Source organism: Mustela putorius, unplaced genomic scaffold (genome assembly GCF_011764305.1).
Source record: "Mustela putorius furo isolate JIRA1106 unplaced genomic scaffold, ASM1176430v1.1 tig00003834_pilon_pilon_pilon, whole genome shotgun sequence".
In the NCBI taxonomy this organism is placed as follows: domain Eukaryota; kingdom Metazoa; phylum Chordata; class Mammalia; order Carnivora; family Mustelidae; genus Mustela; species Mustela putorius.
Genome location: NW_025421987.1, coordinates 118,283,507 through 118,307,282, shown reverse-complemented (window position 1 = coordinate 118,307,282; position 23,776 = coordinate 118,283,507). Strand labels below are relative to the sequence as shown.

Below are 23,776 nucleotides of genomic sequence, written 5' to 3'. Positions count from 1 at the left end.
GATCCCAGGACTCTGGGATCATGACCTGAGCCGAAGGCAGATGCTTAACATCTTAGTCATCTGAGATGAGGTATCTCAGGTGCCCCCAGGCTGGTGTTTTAAAATGCATCTAGAGGAACCTGGATGGCTTAGTCAGTAAGCATCTGCCTTTGGCTCAGGTCATGGTCCCAGGGTCCTGGGATCGAGCCCCACATCGGGCTCCCTGCTCAGTGGGGAGCCTGCTTCTCCCTCTCCCACTCCTCCTCCTTGTGTTCCTCTCTTGCTGTGCCTCTCTCTATCAAATAAATAAATAAAATCTTAAAAAAATGTATCTAAAACTTATAATACTTCTCCAATATATACAGATTAAGTCTTATCATCTTGGAAGTGTCATGTCTACAGCACCTGCAGTCCCAACGCTTATAGCAGTGGTTCCTGAACTACACAGCCCTTTGTTCCACTTCCATTTTGATATGTTCCAGTTGAGAAATTCTGGAATAAAAGTACAGAACTGTGTTGTACAATATGGTGGCCACGTAGCTACTGAACACTTGAAATGTGGCTACTTATTCAGATATGCTGTAACTGTAAAATATATACCAAATTTCAATGATAATGCAAAGGAAAATAAAATACATCACAACTTTTTGCTAATGACATTTTGAAATAATAATATTTGAGACACACTGGACTAAAAATATATTAAAAGTAACCACTTTTTTTTTTAAATTTTAAAAAGATTTTATTTGACAGAGAGACACAGCAAGAGCAGGAACACAAGCAGGGGGAGAGGGAGAGGGAGAAGCTGGCTTCCCACCAAGCAGGGAGCCTGATGTAGGGGCTCAATTCCAGGACCCTGGGACCCTGACCCGAGCCGAAGGCAGACGCTTAATGGACTGAGCCACCTAGGCACCCCGAATTTTTTTTTTTAAATGTGTCTCCTAGAAAATTTAAAATTACACATGTGGCTCATATTGTAGTTCTATTCAACACTACTGTTCTAGAGCAGTGCTGTCTAATAAAACTTCCTGTGATAATGAAAATGTTTTAGTTCTTATCATTATCCAGTATGGTAAGCACTAGCCACACAAGGCCTTTAGGCACTTGAAATGGAGCTAGTGAGAATAAGGTTGTGGATTTTCAATTTCACTTGATTTTAATGAATTTAAATCTAAACAACTCCATGTGGCTAGTGGTCAATACAGATCTAAAGGCTCCAGTAGCCCACACTGACCAAATCAATCTTTTTTTAATATGTCAGAATTATTTGAATTTATATAAATCCATTTACATAAAACAGAAGAATGGGCTTTGATATACTTTGGACCAAAAAAGTGAGATGCTGAAGCTGCAGACAATTTAATATTTTTAACGATCACTTCCCTCTTAAGTTGACCAAATAAAAGTTAGTGCCATAGACACCTGCACCATATAGACTATATGCACATAGTCATCACTATGATGATGAACATGACTGGACTCTAAGTTAGACTTCCTTTTCTGAATCCTAGTCCAACCATGTAAGGCCTGTAGAGCCCTGATGAATATGTAATCTCCCCGTATCATCTTTCAGTGCCTTAGTTTCCTCATCTACAAAATGAGGCAACTACAGCAAGAAGCTTGTGTGGCAACGGAACTTTTAGTAGAGCTGTACTCCCAGACCTTGGAAAATGGGCCTGCAATGGTTCAAATAGTACTTTCCCAAATGTTAGCTGCTATTCTAGATGTTATTATGCTTCGTGGATGATACAGAAGCTCATCAACACACTCACAAGATTAACTGCCTGGTGATTTTATAAGAAGGATTTCAAGATCCCAGGACTAAAAAACAGGTTACTAAGCCCCAGACATTAATAATCATTATTACTACCACCATTATCACCATCATCATCCTGCAGTTTAATCTTAGGATATGTATGTAGATAGGGCAGAACTTTAGAAATCTTCAGAAATCAAAGCTGCCACTTCCAGGAAATTCAATTTTGCACTCAATGGAATGTTTATTTAACTTCAGGATTCTTAGGTATGAGGTTACTTAGCAATGTTTTCCCACTTGCAGCATTCTTAGTGATAAATACCCTTTAGTTTTATTTTCAGATTTTATTTTATTTTTTATTTTTTTAAAGATTTTATTTATCCATTTGAGAGAGAGACAGTGAGAGAGAGCATGAGTGAGGAGAAGGGCAGAGAGAGAAGCAGACTCCCCGCGGAGCTGGGAGCCTGATGCGAGACTCGATCCTGGGATTCCAGGATCATGATCTGAGCTGAAGGCAGTTGTCCAACCAACTGAACCACCCAGGCATCCCTGTTTTTGTTTTTTGTTTTTTTTTTTAAGATTTTATTTATTTATTTGACAAAGAGAGAGATCACAAGTAGGCAGAGAGACAGGCAGAGAGAGAGGGAGAAGCAGACTCCCCGCTGAACAGAGAGCCCGATGTGGGGCTCTATCCCAGGACCCTGAGATCATGACCTGGGTTGAAGGTAGAGGCTTAACTCACTGAGCCACCCAGATGCCCCTTCAGATTTTATTTTTTAAAGAAGAAAGATGAACACAGCTAACAGAGTCATTTAAAAATAAAATATATTTAGATAAATCTATTAAAATGCAAATATCAGTTAGCAAATTACTAATTAGTTGAATAACCAAAGTTGCTCCTTGGAGGAATTCTGTTAGATAATCAACCTTGTAAACTGTGTTCAGCATTCTATGCTGTGGCCTACAGTGGATGACTCCTTCTACCATAAGAAATATTACTCACATTCAATAAAAATGCTGAAAAAGACTAAGCATTTACTGTATTTATTTAAGATGACAAGTTATTTTACATACATTGAATACTTTCAATGTGCTGTGTCACAGATGTGACTCTAAGACCAAGAGTTTTTGGCTGTGCCTGCCACCTTTTCATTTAACATCAACTTGAGATAGAAAAAGAGTAAGGCAGCCCAGGCAATGTAGGGATCCTGGCTCCAAAGCACAAGAAACTTGCCTTTATAGAATGTCTGATGTGCCAACACTAACCTGAAATTGATTGGGACAGAATGGTGAAGAGAAGACAGTACAAGGGATTTCTTAGGAGCTCTGGAAATCTCTGCTTATACGTCAGATTCCACATAGCTGAATTCATCCCTTTCGGTGGTAAGCACAATGTTCACAGGCAAATGACATGCGCACATATCTCCAAAGTCCCTTTCAGAGTAAACAGCTGCAGAATATTGAGCTTCTTGCTTATAATACAATAATGTAGGTTTCTCTAATGTCAAACTGGAAGGAAAGAATAGTCCCATCACTTAAAAAAATATGAAAGCAAGGTCCAGACCAGTTACAGATAAAGATAATTGGAAAGGCAGCTAAAGAGGGGAAATACCACCAAACTGTATGAATGAAATGAGAAAAAACATGTGGAAGTGGGGAGACCCAAGGGGGAAATGTTTTCAGACTTTTCTCAAGGTCATGAGCTGACCTATTTGTTGCTAAATTCAATATTGCCTTTTGTTTTCATTTTACTGAAACTGCAGCTTCTACTCCCTGATTCCTAAAAAGCTCTCTTGCCCACATAGCTCTCCAAGAGTCTCTCTCTCTCCACTTTAGGGTAACTTCTCCTAGGGGTTCTACCATCAGTTACCCTGTTTCTTCATCTTCATTCTAGATATCTCATTACCCACCTCTGACAATCAACCTAACAAAACTGATGGAACCTCTAACCAGGTGGGAAACTCAAGAGTTATCCTTGACTGTGCTTCCTTCCTCCGTCTCTTCTTAATTTCCCAAAGCCTGTAGAATCTAGCTCTATAATCTGTTTATTGGCTGCATTAGCTCTCACTTAGACGATGGTACCAGCATGTGGTTTCCCTTCCTCCAGTCCTTCTTTCTTTCAATCCATCCACCAAACTGCAGATAGGGCAAGTTCCAGAATATCCTTTAAATGGGATCTTCTGTTTTCCTGCTTTCTCTGACTTCTTAATACCTTAAAGATCAGGTCCAAATTCCTTTGAAATATACAAAGTCTTTCAAAAAGATCTGGCTTCAGCTGACCTCTCTGGTCTCATCCCTTACCACTCACCCTTTCTCCAGCTCCATTTTCTAGTCATACTGGACCTACTTATAAAACTTTCAAGAGAGCTGGACTTTTTCCTGCCTCCTGGCTTTGGATAAGATGCTCTGTAAGTCTGAGCATTTTATATGTCCTTTAGGCCTCAAGTTAGCTGTATTCTTCTTGGGTATATCTCCTTTACCCTCAAAGGCTAAATACTTCTTTGGAAGTGGTAACATCCTATGCAAACACAGCATTATAAAAAGTCACTTATGGGAACTTTAATACTTGGAAAAGAAGAAATCTTAAGAAACAGCATTATCTGTGTCAAAGGAAAAAAAGGACTCATTCTGATAGTGAAAGAACATCCTCTATAGCTAAAAGGGTATTGAGTAAACAGGCCAGGATTATAGCTCTTGAGAGGAAAAATGAAAAATGGCATTTCATAAAGTTGTGAGGTTTCCTATATTTATATGTGGTAATTTTTTTGGAAGACCAATGACACCAAGGTCCACCACATTTTAGGAGGTTAGGAACAATAGTGGTGATAGAAAAGATCCACTTTGTACATACACTAAGCTCTAAGGAGAACTGAATGATTCATATTTTCTCCTTCATGTATTTTTCTTTCTAGTTGTTAGCAGTCTGGTCCTTATTCTTTTTTTTTTTTTAAGATTTTATTTATTTTACTTGACAGACAGAGATCACAAGCAGGCAGAGGCAAGCAGAGAGAGAGGAAGGGAAAGCAGGCTCCCTGCTGAGAAGAGAGCCCGATGCGGGGCTCGATCCCAGGACCCTGGGATCACGACCCGAGCCAAAGGCAGAGGCTTTAACCCACTGAGCCACCCAGGCACCCCTGGTCCTTATTCTTGAAGTATTCCAAGAAAAAATTATTTTTTTGTCAATGAGTACTTAATTAATGAGACGAATCTCTGTCCTCGATCACGCTTTCCATATTTGAGATGTGAAGATTAAAAACAAAACAAAACATGATTTCAGGTGACCGTAGGTATCTTTTACTAAAACATACTTTACTTTTATTTACTTATTTTTAAAGATTTTATTGATTCATTTGAGAGAGAGACATAGACACACACAGATTTTATTGATTCATTTGAGAGAGAGACGTAGACACACACATAAGCAAATGAGCAGAGGCAGAGGCAGAAGGAGAAGCAGGCTCTCCACTGATTCAGGAGCCCAACATGGGGCTTGATATCAGGACCCCAGGATCATGGCCTAAGCTGAAGGCAGATATTTAACCATCTGAGGCACTCAAGTGCCCCCCAAATCATATTCTAAAGTCATTATGGTCATATAATTTGTAATCTTTGTTAATAGTGTCAACAACTTAGCAGAGGTGAAGAAGCTGGAGAAAAAGAGGTTTTTAAACAAAAAAATAATTACTACTTAATAATCACAATATTTCCTTTTCCCAGGGAAGGCAGTAGCTAATAAGATAGCGTCCTTAGTGAGTAAAACCAGCCTTCTATAAGTTACTGAAGAATGACTCAGTGATTTGATGACACCTCAGACTTCTTGCTTCTTTCTATATTACGTGTATGGTGTGTGTGTGTGTGTGTGTATTTAATTTGCGCAATGTGGAATATATTGCAGTGAGTATACAATTTTGCAACAGACTTAAAATTTTAAGACACAACTATATGAAATAATGAGCCAGGAGAAACAGAAATTGGGAAGCAGGAAGGAAGACCACAGGGAAAAACTGCCAATGGTTCCTTTTTCTCCCAAGCTGCATCTTTATAAGACACATTCACTTATAAGGACAAAGACAGTTACAGTCAAAAAGAACCAAATCTTATTTTATATATATGGGTTGTTAGAAATAAGATTACAATTATAAAGACTCGGGAGACCATCTAGTTCAACTTCTTCATAACACAGAAGAAGCAGAAGCATTAGTACTGGACTGCAATTTTACTGAGTTAGACATCTGGCCATGAAATCAGTCAGAATTACTTAAAATACTGCTATAGGATTTTTAATCATTTAGTTAGCTGAAAGGATTCTAGAAATAAGTTAACGGAGTTATTCACAGCCTTTTTTTTCCTTTTCAACAGACCCTCTTACAGAAAAAAGTACCTCCTTCAGCAGTGATTCTTACCGTGTATTTTGTGTGTGTGTGTGTGGGGGGGGTGATAATTTGAAAAAATGTAAAAGCTCCTCTCCCACCGAAAATCACGTCTACCAAAGCCTTCATTTCAAAAGTGATAAAATTAAGATTCTACAAAGTGAAGTGCTTTGCTCAAGACCCCACCCATAGAAGAAAACCTGAGCCCTCTGATCCTACGGAGAGGATCTTAATTTGCTGTCAACTTAGATAAGAAGACTCACCTGGAAAAACCATATAGTTACTATTATAATGAACTGCCCGGTGTAAGACAGGAGACCAGAGATCAACACTAACACCCAGGTTTTCTTTTTATCTTTTTATCCTGGGCATGTTTCAAGGATTAGATTCAAGGTTTGGTGAAAAGCCATTTTTATTTTAGCTACTCAATTTTTCTTCTACTTTTTTTTTTAAGCTTTTCAAACTGAAATACTGATCTTATGCTACTCTCTCCATTTCCTTATCAATGTTACAACTTCTTGCAACACTACTTTTGCTGCCCACCTCCCACCCTGATGCTTGTGCCTTTTCTCTATTCTGTGTAAGAGATGAAAGGTCAGAAGGTACTCAGGGTTTACAGAACTAGCCTCTCTTATCTGCAATGAAATAACAATTTTGGCATGTGAGTTATCCAATGTAGCAGGTAATGTTTCTTTATTATTTAAAAATTTCCCTCATACATGTGATAGGAAAGCTGTAGAACTTTAACATGTCTATTAATCTTATTTGCAAGTTAAATAAGCTTTTGACAGAGTGCAAGTCACTGTTGCCCTACAGAGTTCTGAGGAAGCCAAATCCTTCCCAATCTTTTAGTTCTCAATAATGTTACTACTCACAGAGGACAGAATGTAAAGTTCCCTGGTATCATTCCACAAGCAGCTTTATTGTTTTCTAACATTTATAATACTGTATCAAAGTAAAAATTCCATTTGAAAGTTACCAGGGGGCAGATCTTAGCAGGAGCTAACTATTCTTAGACAGGATAGTTACTGTTTATCAGTTTATTTGTGTAGAGTTATTACCAAGTCAGTTTGTTTTCCAAGTAGATAAAATACCTCCAATATACTCAATACACTTTCCTTTGGCTGAGAACATCTTTTGTTTTTGGACAGAAAAATGGTAAACAATAATTTCTTCATATGGCTAATTTAGTCCCCAAAATGTTGCCTGTGATATCCTGCATTTCCTTTGTATCCCTGACATTGCTATCTGGCTCCAAGACCCACCATCATGGTTCTCTTCCAACAGGTCAACTAGAAGGCCAATGGCAAAAGTAAACTTCGCATGAAGAAACACAATAAATGTTTGTTGAAAAATAATAAACAAACATCTTTAGTAAAACACTAGTCTATTAGTATAGCTTAATAGTAAAGACAGCTGGCTTCAGATCAAGACAGCCAGGGGTCCTGGCTCTGCCACTAACAGAGTGAATTAAAGCAAGTTATTTAGTTATCTCCTGTAACTTTTTTTGAAAAATGGCTCTCTCATAGAGTTGATGTGAGTAATAAATGAATTAATATATATAAACAGCTTAGAACAGTGCCTGGCCCACAGTAAAAGGTTATACAACTTATGTTCTTAACATTTTCAGGTAAGTGAAAAACTAGCAGGGCTGAATCAGGGTCCTGAAGCTCACCTCATTGTTTACTCCTCGACCCAAGGCATGGAAATAAGAAGGGTTTCTCTTTAGGGGGTCTAACTTCCCTCTCCTGTACCTGCTGTACGACACCTTGTATGCTAATGTCTCTCTCTGTCCCCCATATTCAATACAAAGCTCATGAAAGAAAGTGACAAGTAACTGCTGAGTCCCATCTTTCTTGGTTAAGAATTCAGTAAAGAATAACTTTAGTTTCACCTATTCCATCCTATAACAACATCTGAGACTGCACCAAGTCTAAATTCTCAGATCCTATATAATAGTGGCTTTGAAATCTATGCTCTCATCTCTATGATAGAAGACACATCACCACTTCAACAAAAACAAATAATAAAATAGAGACCCCCCCCCCCAATGTTCAGGAGAAGAAAAGCTAAATGTCAGCTGTAGAGGAAGGTGCTAGGTGGCAAAAACAGACCCTACTGTAAATAATAATCCTGCATTAAAAGACACTGACTGTCAATAAAAGTTGGCATTTAGCGGACTTAATTCAAAATTTCCCTACGATTACTTCAGGAGATCAAGATCTCCACCAAGACCAAAATGCTGGCTATTGGGTGCAGAGACTTACTTTCAAGAGTTCCCCAGGGGCACCTGGGTGGCTCAGTGAGTTAAAGCCTCTGCCTTCAGCTCAGGTCATGATCCTGGGGTCCTGGGATGGAGCCCCGCATCGGGCTCTCTGTTCTGCAGGGAGCCTGCTTCCTCCCCTCTCCCTCTCTGCTTGCTTCTCTGACTACTTGTGATTTCTCTCTGTCAAATAAATAAAACCTTTAAAAAAAAAAAAAAGAGTTCCCCACCTTTTCCTTATAGCTTATTATGTGCAGAGCACTGTGCTATGATCAGCCCTGATCCCTAAGGGGCTTCATATCTGGGCAGCACTGGAGAAGGCAAGATAATGTGCTCCACGGTATTCATAATTAGGATGCTTCGGGAGCCCTGTAAAAAGAATGTTTTCATTTCCTCGTGGGTAGGTGTTCTTACACCAAAGCACTAGCAGGTCTCATTTCAGCAGTGACCTGAGAAGAAGAAACATCAGATTTACTCCAAGTAAGCATATGGTTTGAACATATCCCACACGTGGTGCTGACATGAACTGCACCTTCTCTAGGGAAAGGCTTCATAAAAAAGATGGCAATTAAACTGGGTTGGAAATATAAAGTAGATTTCAACATGGTACGGGAAGATGTGGCATAACAGGTTAAAGGCACCGCATGGAAAAAAGCGGAGTGGAGGAAAGTGATTTTCTTTTTTGGGAGAACAGCAAAGATGCCAGCTGACTGAGGTTAGATAATATAGGGCTTCAAATGCCATGACAGGAATTGAAAATATATTCTTGAGACCTACAGTTCTCAAATTTGTTCCTTCTAGGAGCTGCAGGGTTCCAGTGAGGTCTTTTGGGAAATCTAATCTCTCTGCTCCCTCCCTGAGTTTCAACTAGAAAAACTCCACTTTGTTTATACATACACACACACATATGTATATATTCAGCACATGATTTCATGAATAAAGGGAGTCCAGTGTTTTAAAAGAAAAGTTTGAACTGCTTCTGGAACTTAAACAGAAACAAAAACAAAACACCTGGGTCCCATCCCAGACTAATTCGATCAGAAATTAATGAGCACCTAGGACTGAGAACCACTAATCGGAGTCACTGAGGGCCTCAAGGTGCGGTCCAGAAAGCAAAAGCACTATGTAATCCTATAGAGTCAGAATTTACATTTTTTTAAAAAGATTTTTTTTTTAAATTTATTTGAGAGAGAGAGAGGGAGAGAAAGAGAGAGAGAATGTATACACAAGTTGGGGGAGTGGCAGGGAGAGGGAGAAGCAGACTTCCTGAGGAGCAGGGAGCCTGACGTGGGGCTTGATCCAAGGACCTCAAGATCATGACCTGAGCTGAAGGTAGACACTTGACTGACTGAGCCTCTCAGGCACCACCAGAATCTACATTTCTGAGAAGATCTCCGGATGACTAGTATATACATTAAAGGTTGACAGGCATTGAAGGAAGGTTCTAAGTAGGGATCACACAATGAAATCCATGTGATATGATTTACTGGTCATCTTCTACATGTCAGATATGATGCTGGGTACTTTTTGTACTTCTGTGAGCCTCAGTTTTCTTATCTGGAAAAGGAAACTTTATTTACATTGTGGGGCTTCATAAGAATTAAATATCCATAAAGTGTTATGGCAAAAAGCATTTTAAAAATGGTAGCTATTACCATTAACATATATTTCTTCAAATTATTGCCATTCTGCAAAATTATTGCTATATGAAACTAAGGCTCAAAGAAGGTCAATGGCTTGACAAAGGTTACACAGTAAGGGGTTGAACTAAATTTCAAACCTAGAACTATCTCATTTAAAAGCTTCTCTTCTTTCCCACACAATGCTCTGACATCAAGGCTCAGTGTAGACTGGAAGTGGGAGAGACGGAAGACAAGGCAGTACTGATGATATACTAACTGGTGCTAGCATTAGCTTCACACTTCTGTTTAAGAGATTAGAATTGGCCAAAATTATAGACAAGTATGAATAAAAAGCAGGTTTGAGTTATGTAAATCCTAATATCATGTAAACACTTAGCAGCTTAGTTAATATTTATATAATATTTAGTTAGTATTTAACAATATTTAATCTCTAGATAGGTTTATAGAGTTCACAAACCACTTTCATATGCATCATGGTCTTTAACCTTCACCACAATTATGCAAGATGGGATTATTATTCTAAAATGAGATCACTTCATTTTTTCCTCCTTAAACCCCTATTTAATACATAAACCTGGGTTTCCAAATCCCTTATAGTGGCTTTCATGTCAGACCTTGTGTTAAAAAAAAAAAAATCCAGATTTTCAGTGACATGCGTAGAGTTCATCTCCTATCCTTTTTCCCTTTACACCATCATCAGAGGTCAGAAGATACACCGGTTTTTGGTCAAAGGAAATAAGAACAGGGCAGGCAGCATAGGTATATCTAGCTTGTTTGCTTCATTCGGCTCAACTGAATGAGCCACCCAGGCACCCTGCTACATCAATTTTCTACAGAAGCTATTATAACCTTTCTGATTTCAGCCATTGCCTTCTCTCTTTTTAAGCAAGTACTTGACTGAGCTCTCTGGGTTCTTGGCAGAAGTGCTGCCCCAACTGGAGGAGAGGTTATGTTTTTGTTTTTGTTTTTTTTTTTTTTTAAAGATTTTGTTTATTTATTTGAGAGAGAATAAGTGAGAGAGAGCATGAGAGAGGAGAAGGTTAGAGGGAGAAGCAGACTCCCCAAGGAGCTGGGAGCCCGATGCGAGACTCGATCCTGAAAGTCCGGGATCATGACCTGAGCCGAAGGCAGTTGCTCAACCAACTGAGCCACCCAGGCGCCCCTGGAGGAGAGTTTTTAAGAGATCAGCCCCACAAAACACCTCAGTAGAGATGAGAGAATAAGTAACCAAACAGAAGACTAAGAAGTCACTTCTTGGCTTTTGGTGTATTCATTAAATCTACTGAGGTATGTCCCCTATTTCCCACATTCTTTGTGCCAACATTTCTGAGGCATCCTTAAAAATCTACAAAATTCCTCATTCTATAGCTATAAACATACATGTTTTTAAAATGGAAGCAAATGAAAGGCTCTAGAAACATTCTGTTCCTCACAATAATCACACAGGTGTAGCTATGACAGCACTTTTATTTTGCCTAGTTGTCTAGGAACAGCCCATTATGTCCTTGTTTTCATGAGAGATTTCTGCAGTCTGCCCTTGTAAAACATTTATAGAAGTGACTTCCTGCACTCAACTTAGTGATTTAATATTATACAAAGTTCATTAGTCATGGTATCTACATCATTTAAAAAAAAAAAGATTTTATTTATCCACTTGACACAGAGAGCAGAGGGAGAGGGAGAAGCAGGACCCTGGGATCATGACCCCACCCGAAGGCAGCCGCTTAACCGAATGAGCCACCCAGGCACCCTGCTACATCAATTTTCTACAGAAGCTATTATAACCTTTCTGATTTCAGCCATTGCCTTCTCTCTTTTTAAGCAAAACAAACACAGATTTTATTGAAGATCTTCTATTTTAAGAACAACCCATTTGTAGTATCTGTAATAATTCCTGTCAATGTAGAGTATCTTTGAGGGATTTAGTGGTTTTTGCTTTTGGCGGTGCTACAATGGTGGAAATACCTTAATACTGCCCATCCCCATCTTAGTGTCTGCTAATACACAGGGCTGTTGGAGGCCAAGCAGATTTAATTTACCCACTTCTCAGCTTGCATTAACCTTTGAATAATAATGCACAGCTGAGGCTGCTATAAGAAACAAACTGAGGAATGAATAATTAAAAACATCTCCTCAGCCTTGGAAAGACCAATTCCTAACCATTAGGGGAGGTTTAATTGTGACTACAGCATTAAAAAGGCTAATTGTATTCTTTATAAATTGAAACAAATGCTAAGGATATAGTGTGACTACAATATATGTAGTATATGAAAAGCAAAGCTCTGAAAGCACCCAGTAATCAATTCAAATGAAAAAAGTAAGAGTAGTCTGATTCTAAAGAAAAACAATTACTTCTAAAGATGGGCACTCTTATTGTCAACATATAGAAAAAACTGCTACTACTTATAAAAAGCTATTATACTTTGGATACAGGTGGACTGGCTGGAATAGCATTCAAAGGGATAGAAATGTTAAAGCTGAAACAAAAGATTGAGAATAGAATAGATTACAGGAAATCCCTACCTTCTTTCAATCTGTCAAGTGCTTATGCCAGCTGGGATTCTTCTTTGCTTTTGATGGATTTCATTTTCCTTTGGGAACCGAAATCTAATGTAGCTGTCATATTTATGTGTTAAGATCACTAAACAGTTGTTGTTATTTTATGTACTTGCTAATAATTGTTAATATCTAATACAATTTTTAAACCAAAGACAACCCTCTTTATCTGAATAGCTGGAAACAATTATCTCTGTTACTAGACCTCCAGCAAAGGGCAGGACATCTCCTTAAATCAAGGAGGGCAGTTTCCTCCTATTACTGACTTTAAAACATGTACCTTTAATTCTTCAAATTGGGAAGTTTTTCTTGCACTTAATTATATTTTGCTAAATTTAAGGTCTTTTCCTTTACCTCTATTCAAAAAACCATTATTGTTAGTGCCTTCTCCTAATAACATTTCTATTACTGGGAATTAGGGAGATAGAAACCTTTCTTCTATATGAAGCAATTTTGTGGCGTTTAAAATGACTTTAGTTTTCATTCCTATGCTTTTTTTGTTCTCTGAATCTTCTATAATTTTTGGTCTAACTTATTATAGATGACTCTTTGTACATAAGAGGTAAAAGGGTGACAAGTGAGAACAAAATTGGATTCGTTATTTTGGTATAGAACAGCTTCTCATTTGGGAGAACAAGAATATTATTTTTTTTCTTGTAGGTTATATTCTTGATATTTTCTTGTACCACATAAATTTTTGATATAAGAAAACTGTTGGCTTATACTGAACTTGTTTCCTATTGGGACTAAAAATTTCACAGTTCTACTTGTAATTAGTCACCACTGGAAAGAGTTCTCATTACTCCACTTTCCTCTGAATGTCACTACAACATTGTCAGCACTCTCAAATTGTCAGATACTAGTTTAAATTTCCTCTGGTATTCAGTCTATTGTATTTTTCTCAGAGTTAGCTGTTTTCTAACACTTGGTTTCACTCCATCCCTACCAAAATAAATGATCCCTACCCCTGGTTTCCCACAAGCCATGACTTCTGCCTCTGTGACAGCACTAACCTAGGCAGGCTTTGTTGTTTTTGGCCTTCAGCAGAGGGGTCCCTTGGGGGCAGGTACTATGTCTTACTCATCTTTGCATCCTTGTCAGCTGCAATGGTGTCTGGAACCCAGCAGATACCCAGAGAACATTTTTTGATTCAATGTGAATTCACAAAGAACTGACACTTTTAAGAGTGACCAAAAAGTATTGAGGGCAAAGTAGATACTGAATAAATATATGATTAACTTTTTTGGGGGAGGGGAAGGATGGAATTATATTTTATTTTAATCTTTTTAATTTTAAAAGTTTTAAATTTATAGAAACATTGCGAAGGTGAAGAGTACATAGTCCCTATATACCCTATAGCCAGTTTCCTCTAGTATTAACATTTTACATAGTATGGTACATTTGTCACAAATAATGAAGCAATATTGATACATTATTATTATTATTCTCCTTAATTTATTGAGATTTCCTTGATTTTTATCTAATGTTCTTTTTCTGTTTCAGGATTCCATCCAGGATACATATTGTTTAGTAGTTGTGCCTTTTTATGTTCCTTTCTTTTTTATAAAAATACAGGCATGCCTCATTTTATTATACTTTGCTTTATAGCACTTTGCAGATACTGCATTTTTTACAATTTAAAGTTTGTAGCAACTCTGCCTCACAAGTTTGTCAGCACCATTTTTCCAACAGTATGAGCTCACTTTATGTCTCTGAGTCACAATTTGGTAATTTTCCAATATCTCAAATTTTTTCATTATTATTATATTTGTTATAGTTACAGTGGTCTCTGATATTATTAATTGTTTTGGGGTACCATGACCACACCCATATGAGACAACAAACTTAATTGAGAAAAACTGTGTTCTGACTGGTCTACTGATTGGCCATTCCCCTTCTCCCTCTCTGTGGGCCTCCATATTCCCTGAGATACAAGAGTAATAAAATTAGGCCAATTAATAACCCTACAATGTCTTCTATGCGCTCACATAAAGGGAAGAGTTGCATATCTCTCACTTTAAATTAAAAGCTAGAAATTATGAAGTTTAATGAGGAAGGCATGTCAAAGGCTAGGATAGGCTGAAAGCTAGGGCTCTTACAGAAAATAGTTAGCCAAGTTGTGACTGCAAAGGAAAAGTTCTTAAAGAAAATTAGAAGTGCTGGTCCAGTGAACCCAGGAATGATGACAAAGCAAAGCAGCCTTATTGTTGCTATGGAGAAAGTTTTATGGTCCAGACAGAGGATCAAACCAGCCACAGCCTTCTGTTAACAAAGTAAAGCGGGAAGTGATCCTGTAGAAGCTGCAGCAAGCGATTCAGAAGATCTAGATAACTGATGAAGATGGCTACATTAAACAACAGATTTTCAGTGTAGATATAACAGCCTTATACTGGAAAGAAATCCATGTAGGACTTTCATAGCTGGGGAGAAAAAGTCAATGGCTTGGCTTCAAAGATTTGAAGGATAGGCTGGCTCTCTTGTTACAGGCTAATGCGTTGGTGACTTTAAGCTGAAGCCAATACTCACTGACCATTCTAAAGATCCTAGGGCTCTTATACATTATGTTAAACCTACTCTGCTTGTGCTGTATAAATGGAACAACAAAGCCTAGATGACAGCTCTTCTATTTACAACATGTTTTATGGAATATTTTAAGTTCCATTGTTGAGACCTACTATTCAGAAAACAATGATTCCTTTCAGGATATTATTGTTCATCGACAATGCACCTGGTCACCTAAGAGCGCTGATGGAGATTTTTAGTAAGATTAATGTGTTTTCAGTCCTGTTAACACAACATCCATTCTGCAGCCCATGAATCAGGAGTCATTTTGACTTTCAAGTCTTATTATTTAAGAAATACATTTTGTAAGGTTATAGCTGCCATAGATAATGATTCCTCTGATGGATCTGGGCAAAGTAAATTGAAAACCTGGAAAGAATTCGCAATTCTAGATGTCATTAAGAACATTCATGATTCATGAGAAGAGGTCAAAATATCAACATGAATAAGCCAACCCTCACAGATGACTTTGAGGGATTCAAGGCTTTAGTGGGGAAGTCACTGCTGATGTGGTGGAAACAGCAAGAGAACTAGAATTAGAAGTGGAGCCTGAAGATGGGACTGAATTGCTGCCATCTCATGATAAAACTTTCAACAGATAAGGAGTTATTTCTTCCAGATAAGCAAAGAAAGTGGTTTCTTGAGATGACTCTACTACTAGTGAACATGCTGGGAAGACTGTTGAAATGACAACAAAGGATTTAAAATATCACATAAACTGAGTTGATAAAGCAGTGGCAGGGTTTGAGAGGATTGACTCCAATTTTGAAAGAAGTTCTACTGTGGGTAAAATGCTATCAAATGGCATCGTGGGCTAGAGAGAAAGTGTTCGGGAAAGGAAGAGTCTAGAGATGCAGCAAACTGCATTGCTGTCTTATTTTAAGAAACTGCCACAGCCACCGCAACCTTCGATAATCACCACCCATTAGTCAGCAGGCATCAAAAACAAGACAAGATCCTCCACCAACAAAAAGATCAACTCCCTCAAAGGTTAGATGATGGTTAGCACTTTTTAAGCAACAAAATATCTTTTAATTAAGTTATATACATTGTTTTTATTAGACATAATGTGATTGCACACTTAATAAAATATAACATCATATAAACACTACTTGCATATGCACTAGGAAATTAAAAAAATTAATTTGACTCACTCTATTATATTTGCTTTACTACAGTGGTCTGAAATCAAACCTATAGTATCTTTAACCTACACTGGTAATAAAATAAAAACTTAAGTAGAGAAACTGTGTTATGGAAATACTTGGTACTATCTTTGCAACTTTTCTGTAAATCTAAAGTTATTCCAAAATAAAAGTTTATTTGTGCTCACTCTGGCATCACATATACTAAAATTGGAACTATACAGAGATTAGCATGGCCCCTTCACAAGGATAACATACAAATTTGTGAAGAGTTCCATACTTAAAAAAAAGAAAAAAGAAGTTAATTTAAGAACTGACACTGAAAACAACAAAAGCAATGGCTTTCTTGAATTTCCTTAAAGAAATTCTATACGTACAAATGTTCATCTTGTACAGCATGTTTGTTTTATTTTTATTTAATTTTTAAAAAGACTTTATTCACTTATTTGACACAGAGAGAAAGATCTCAAGTAGGCAGAGCAGCAGGCAGAGAGAGTGGGGAAGCAGCCTCCCCGCTGAGCAGAGAGCCTAATGTGGGCTCGATCCCAGGACCTGAAATCATGACCCGAGCCGAAGGAGAGGCTTAACCCACTGAGCCACCCAGGTGCCCCAATAAGTTTAAGTTTTAAATTTAAGTATATGATTACTCATCTCTCTATATGGAAGTTTTCCCAAAATATTGTCAAATGCTTTACATTAGCTACATTCTAATTCTATTAATCATACTGGTAACAGGATAGTACTGACCAAAAATATCAGTAAAATATCAACATTAAAACTACTTGCTTTCTGGGGAGGAGAAGCATAGGGAGAAGTGAGGGTGGGGATATTTCAACTAGATCAGTTCTGTACTCAAGTTTGAGTGTACCAATTCAGTTTGCTTGATCTTCTGCTCCCCAGACCACCAACCCTTCCACGGTATATTAGTTATTTATTCTCATTACTAAGCTCAATGAAAATGGATACCCAGTAAAATAAAAGTTAGCTGAAATGCCAATGGCTACTTTCCAGTGAATGAGATCATGACATTTTAGGAACCCAAAATACCTTCTAAAACCCATCTCCCCTTTTTCCAAAGACTATGGATAGGCTGTGTCATTCAAGATTTTGTTTGAAGCAAATTATGTCAATTGAATTCAAAAGAAATGATACAACACCCCCCACCCCGAAATAGTTAAGATTTGCTCCGTAGTGATTTATCAGTTCTGCAGGTCAGGCTCTGTCACATTCCAAACTGTCCAGATGTCCATTCTTGTGACTTCCAGTAAGCTAGCGGTGGAGAATGCATTGCTGATAGCACCACAGCTCCAATATAACTACTAATAGACAGTAAAGCTACTTTTTAATATTGTAGTCCCAAACTTTCTGTATTATAACTGCCTATCAAATGTCTTTCCATGAAGTTATAAAGGAGATCAGTACAGAATGTAAACTGATAAGAATGGGATTATTTGAGAGACCTGAGAAAGAAGTGGGGTTGACTGAGCAACAGTTAGTTACTTCAGCATACCTGCACATTTGACCATTTATCCCCTCATTTACTCTGAAGGAAGAAAAGAAAAGGGAGAAACAGGAAGTGGGAGATAAAAGAAAGATAAGAGAGAGGAGTAAAAACTAGGTCTGAGACCATTAAAATGTGACAGAATACACTTAGAATTTACTATTACATTTTTAAAAGCTGACAGAATTGAATTTTCTTGTCCTATTCCAGTTCAAGCCCCAGTGAGTATAAAAACCTAGTTTTGTTTAGATAGAATATATTCTTTAAAATGTATAAAAGCAGGGGCACCTGGGTGGAACAGTTGATTAAGCAGCCAACTCTTGGTTTTGGGTCAGGTAATGATCTCACGGTCCTGGGATGGAGCCCACTTCTGGCTCTGCGCTCATCAGGGAGTCTGCTTGTAGAGTCTCTCTTCTCCCTCTGCCCGCCCCCCATCCAGTAACTAAAACATCTCCACCAGATTTGATTTACATTTATTGCTTTAGCATACCATGACTTCTTTTTAAAAATGGTGTTTTCTTCTTTAATAACATAAAGAAATGCTTAAAATGTTAAATAAAAGGGAAAAATGATATAAATGAAGTCAATTTACTTATTTACTCATGTATTCAACAAATACATTCTAAGATCCTTCTGTGTGTAGGTCACATAGGTAATGCAGATTTAGCATCAAGCAAAACCAAACTCTTTATGTTCATGGAATTCATATCCTAATGAAGAGAAGATAACACTAAGCAAATAAAAAAGTAAACACACAGTTTGATGGTGAGAACTAATGGGGAGCAATAAAACAGATTTGGTAAAGGCAATGATTCCAAATTATTTCTAAAAACAAAATAAAACCTAAAACACATATATAGAACATTTAGGTATTACTTTATGAAATTTATCTACTTCTATTAAGTTGTATTTTCCCACTCCAAAAACAATCACGTAAAAGCTCCTAAAAATATGTTAGCACATGATAGACTCTTTTCTCTGCGAACTGTAATCTTATTTAGTTGTATGTTCATAGTTGGCTAAGGATTTGCAAAATAGCAAGAAAAACTGTCCTAATCCATGTAAGAGTTCTTTCTATTTTAGGTTAACAATTTATCCACTGCAAACACAATTATACTGTTTAGGACCAGAGCATGCTAAATATTCACAGTGTAATTTTTTAAACGACAATTTTGGTAAAGATTATACCTCTTCAGCTGAATCTTTTTTTTTTTTTTTAAAGATTTTATTATTTATTTGACAGACAGAGATCACAAGTAGGCAGAGAGGCAGGCAGAGAGAGAGAGAGGAGGAAGCAGGCTCCCTGCTGAGCAGAGAGCCCGATGCAGGACTCGATCCCAGGACCCTGAGACCATGACCTGAGCCGAAGGCAGCGGCTTAACCCACTGAGCCACCCAGGCGCCCTTCAGCTGAATCTTAAAGACAGAAAATGTTTTTAGTAAAAGAAGGAATTTAACACACAAACTTCCAAAGTTAAATCAACACAACTGGAAATAAAAAGCTCTGAAACTTATCAGTTAATGTCAGAACATTCCAGTTTGATTATTCCTATAATTTTATGTATGATGTAGGTAGCAGTTTTTATAGTATACATGGATGTATAATAATAAAAATAGTTTATTAAACACTGAGCACAGTAGAAATGAAAAATCAAATTATTTAGATTCATTAAATTTAAATTGTGGGTCAATATCTTTTAGTGGTTTTCTACTGCCAATTTCATAAACTGTATAGCTTCAAGTATAATAAATATATCTGATGTCTTTGCTCATAGAAGCACTACTAGTATTAAGAAAATATTTGAATTGCCAAAACACAATACTATTTCTTAAATTTCAAAACAACAGCAACAAAAAAGAACCTCAGAGACAGGTAAAATAATCCCACCAGGTAGCAGACAGAAAAGCAAACCAATATTGATAAAAATATGTTGGGAAAGGAATAAAAATCTACTTTAAAAAGAAAATCTGTTTGCTGGGTTATTTGGGGAATGCCAAAAACAATAAGGAAAGGGAAGGAAGAAGCATGTGAACTTCAAATACTATAAAACAGGTGATAACTCATATAGTGAATGGGAATCCTTGGGTATTCTATGCTTCTGCTTGGATTGGCCGTAGTTCATTTCGAAAGCCCAAAAAATCACCACAGAGAAACTGATCCTCTAATTTTAAATTTAGACTCAATTACTTAGATGGCAAAAGAAAATCAACTCATCCTTGTTCAAAAAGACTCAATTTGCTGTAGACACATTAAGAGTATTCACAGGTTCACCTCTAATGTTCAGCTTGCCAACTCAGAGGCCTTGTACGGCAATTAAGGTAAGCAGCAGTTGAGAAGAAGGGTCTATGCTTTGGTAGTTATGATATTATCACATATAAGCATATTTCTCTTAGAATAAACATATATAAATGTGTTCTTCCTTTTACTAGAACAGTCTCAATGCCAGGAAAATATTAAAGACCTGCTACTATGTTTGTAAACTTGGCTCACATGGATTTCAAAGAGAGTTGTATGTTTAATTGAAAAATCCAGCACAAAACAATTGAGATCTGTTTTCCTTTCATAGTTAATCATGCTTTAAAAATAAACTCTTGAAAAAGTTCAAACTCATATCTTGGCAGGTTCCTGCTCCAACATAAACCCTAGCTGATTGAAGTTTTGCTTTATTGATTAGAATTTTAAGAAATCCATTTTGTTCAATTTAACTATGCTACATATTAATAATGGAGTCACAAACAGAGACCAAGAGAAATATATTCAGGGATAATTGAAAAGAGAATGGATCATTACTCTTCCTAACAATGTTGTTAAAGGACTTCACTTAGAAAAATGGTTTCAGGGGCGCCTGGGTGGCTCAGTGGGTTAGGCCGCTGCCTTCGGCTCGGGTCATGATCTCAGGGTCCTGGGATCAAGTCCCACATCGGGCTCTCTGCTCACCAGGGAGCCTGCTTCCCTCTTTCTCTCTCTCTGCCTGCCTCTCCAACTACTTGTGATTTCTCTCTGTCAAATAAATAAATAAAATCTTTAAAAAAAAAAAAAAGAAAGAAAAATGGTTTCAGAGACAGAACCTCTGAGAATGCTTACTCTCAGGGAGTAGAAAGAGTGAAACTAGAAGCATACCAAGAACAGAAAAATCTAGGTGTGATCCTGTTAGGTTTGATTGACCTTTCTGATACTGTAAGAGTTATCAAGAGGGCTTAAAAAACATCAGTTCTCTGAGCAAAGCCATGATGAGTAGATAAAAGTATACCTACCCCTGATAATGTAAAGGCCAGGAAACAAAGATAATCATTACAGGGTTACTCCTAAGAAGGAACCTTATGGGAAGAAACCAGAGGCTGATGTGGACCGGAAAGGGACCAAACAGAGAAAAGGACACTGAGGAGAGAATCCATGTTCAATCTACGAAATGGGTGGTCACCAAGAAGGTGAAAGAGAACACCAAAAGAATACATACACTGGATTGTGTTAGTTTTTTAAGTATATTACTTCTTTCAACTCATGGCCAGCATTCATGAACATTAAAATGTTAGGTTACTCTGCATATAAGTAACAAAGGTAGATTTAAAAGCTATTTATCTCAGTGGTAGGATGATTAACAACTGTTAATTGGAAAATTAGGCATTATTTCTAGAAAACAAAAAAATAGTAAGATAATATTTTGTATTCACAATTTGCCCACCAGATAAATTTGTGGGTCTTCTGAGGTTTAGCCACCTGTTCTTAGGCAACATCTAAGTACAGATGTGTTTGTATAATAAAGGTCATTTGATCTTTTTGTTTCTCATTTATTCATTATAATTAAATCAAAGTCACTGAACCAGATGCATGAAGTAAAGAAAAGAATTACACATGGCCTTAAGAAAGAAAGAAAATCTTTTCCCAGGTTCTAAAGGATAAAAAAGAGAACTTGGAAAATTTTCCTAGAATTCTCACAGAATTACTGAAGTTAAGGTTCTTCTCAAACATTTAACACTTTGGAAAACTTGTGTTCCATTATTATAACTCACTAGACTGGAAAGGGACTATTCTATTTATTTTAAAGGTCCAAGAGAGCTTATATATTTAGTTTTTCAGAGGACTTAAGTCTCACCTATAAGGTAGGGATATGGTGTGGCTCCCAAAGGCTAGTTGTAGCTGAGCTTTAGTTTCACTTCAGTGAAGAAAACAAAATGTCTTTATTATAACCAAGGGTATATTAATTCATCCATTAAAAGAAAATGCAGATGCTAGATCCTGGGTGCATGGTGGTAAGACACAGCTACTCTTCTCGAGTCTTAAAAAATAAAGGGAGAAGACAGACAAGTTCAGGGACAATTACAATGTACTATGATGAATGCTGTCTGTAATAGGAGTAAGTACCGAGCACCTATGAAAGCAGAGAGTAAAGGCCCCTCAACCAACTTTCGAGAGATGAGATCTCAGATATTCAAAAAAGTTATCCAAGAGTACGGGAAGTGGAAGGAAAGGCAGGGAGAGAAAGGCAGGTAGGGGAAGAGCATAGGCAAACTGCAGGAGGCAAAAGACAAGAGGAAGTTTCTTGCAGAAAACTAGGCGTTGTATGGTGTGTGAGAAAGGGTGAGGCAGGAAAGGTAAGCAGAGTCAGACCAAGAAAGCACTTTTATGCAGTGCTCCACTGGACTTACCCTGAAGGTAATGGAATCAGGAATAGGTTTTAGAAAGAGAAGTGAACATGAACATATTTTTGTTTTAGACAGACCTCTCTGACAGCAGCGAGGAAGGGGAGACTGGGGACATGAGACCAGTCAGGAGCTTTACAGTACTCAAGGTAGAAGACGATGGTGGTAATAACAGTGTCCTGGAAAGAAGTCTGAATTCTGGAGCCAAGACACAAAAGGAACATGCTGAATTTGAAGGAGCTATAGGATGTCCAGGTGCCAATGCCCAGCCAAGTATGAAATTTAGGTGAAAGAACTGTTGCAGACTAGTTTGTGAGAAAAACAGAACACAGTGGGTATTCTGAGCCCCAGGAGTAGATCAAGTTATGAGAAAGCTAGCAGTGAAAATGGGGAGATATTAGGAGGGTGTTCTTATGAGAAACACTCATGGACATTTAAAAGTATGGCCTAACATGAGGAACCAAATGAGGAAAGTCAGGAGAGCATGGCATTACAGAGGCTAAGAGTGAGGAAAGCACTTGAAGGGAAAAAAAAGAAGTCAACAGTGTAAACATACTGCAGAATGGTAGAGAAAATAACATTGAGAAAGGTCCCTCAGTTTTTATTTTTTTTTTTGTTCAATTCAATTTTATTTCATATTTTTTGTGGGTGTATATATATATATATATATATATTTATTTGTATATATATATATATATAATATACTTTTTAAATTTTTTAAAATTTCTTTTCAGCGTAACAGTATTCATTGTTTTGGCACCACACCCAGTGCTCCATGCAATATGTGCCCTCCTTGGTCCATCAGTTTTAGTGAAAACTGACGTTCGTGACTTTGAGAAGAGCAGTTTAAGTGAAATGTCTGGCATTGTGTGTTGTGGATTAAGGAAGAATGCACAATAAGAGATTAAAAGAGGGACAATGTGTTTCTCTCTCTCAAAGTCTGGATGGAAAGGGACAGAAAGGAATGTGGCTTGAAGAGGACTCAAGAGGGGATGAATACAAAGTATTAGGCAAGAGGGAGGATGAAATCATAGACAGAGCATTGAAATTTCTACCAGGACAGGAAGGAGAGAAGGAAGATAGAAGAATGAGGTTTAGCACAATGTTAGCCTCACATGTGTGGAAAAGCACATTTTAGTCCAGACTGCCACCTTGGTTGTGTGCCCATGGGTAAATCTGACCATGTACAAATTGAAAGTTTTCTGGTTCTCAGTTTACTCTTCTTAAGATGAGGATGGTAGAGTAGATAACCGCTAAAGTGCCCTTCAGTAATAAAGTTCGTAATTATAATTAGGTCATAATCTCATGAGGGTTTTTTTTTTTTTTGTCTTTTTGGGTTTTTTTTGGTGATAGAAGACTAT

General features: G+C 37.4%; 1 protein-coding gene and 1 non-coding gene across 4 annotated transcripts in view; one reads left to right on the top strand and one right to left on the bottom strand.

Moving 5' to 3' along the window:
* Window positions 1–23,776, bottom strand: part of UBE2E2 (ubiquitin conjugating enzyme E2 E2) — a 376,389-nt gene that overhangs the window by 86,666 nt on the left and 265,947 nt on the right. The gene's annotated exons all lie outside the window — the stretch shown is intronic.
* LOC123394599 lies at window positions 16,455–16,558 on the top strand. The gene has a single exon (XR_006609359.1). It is a non-coding gene; the product is annotated as a U6 spliceosomal RNA (small nuclear RNA).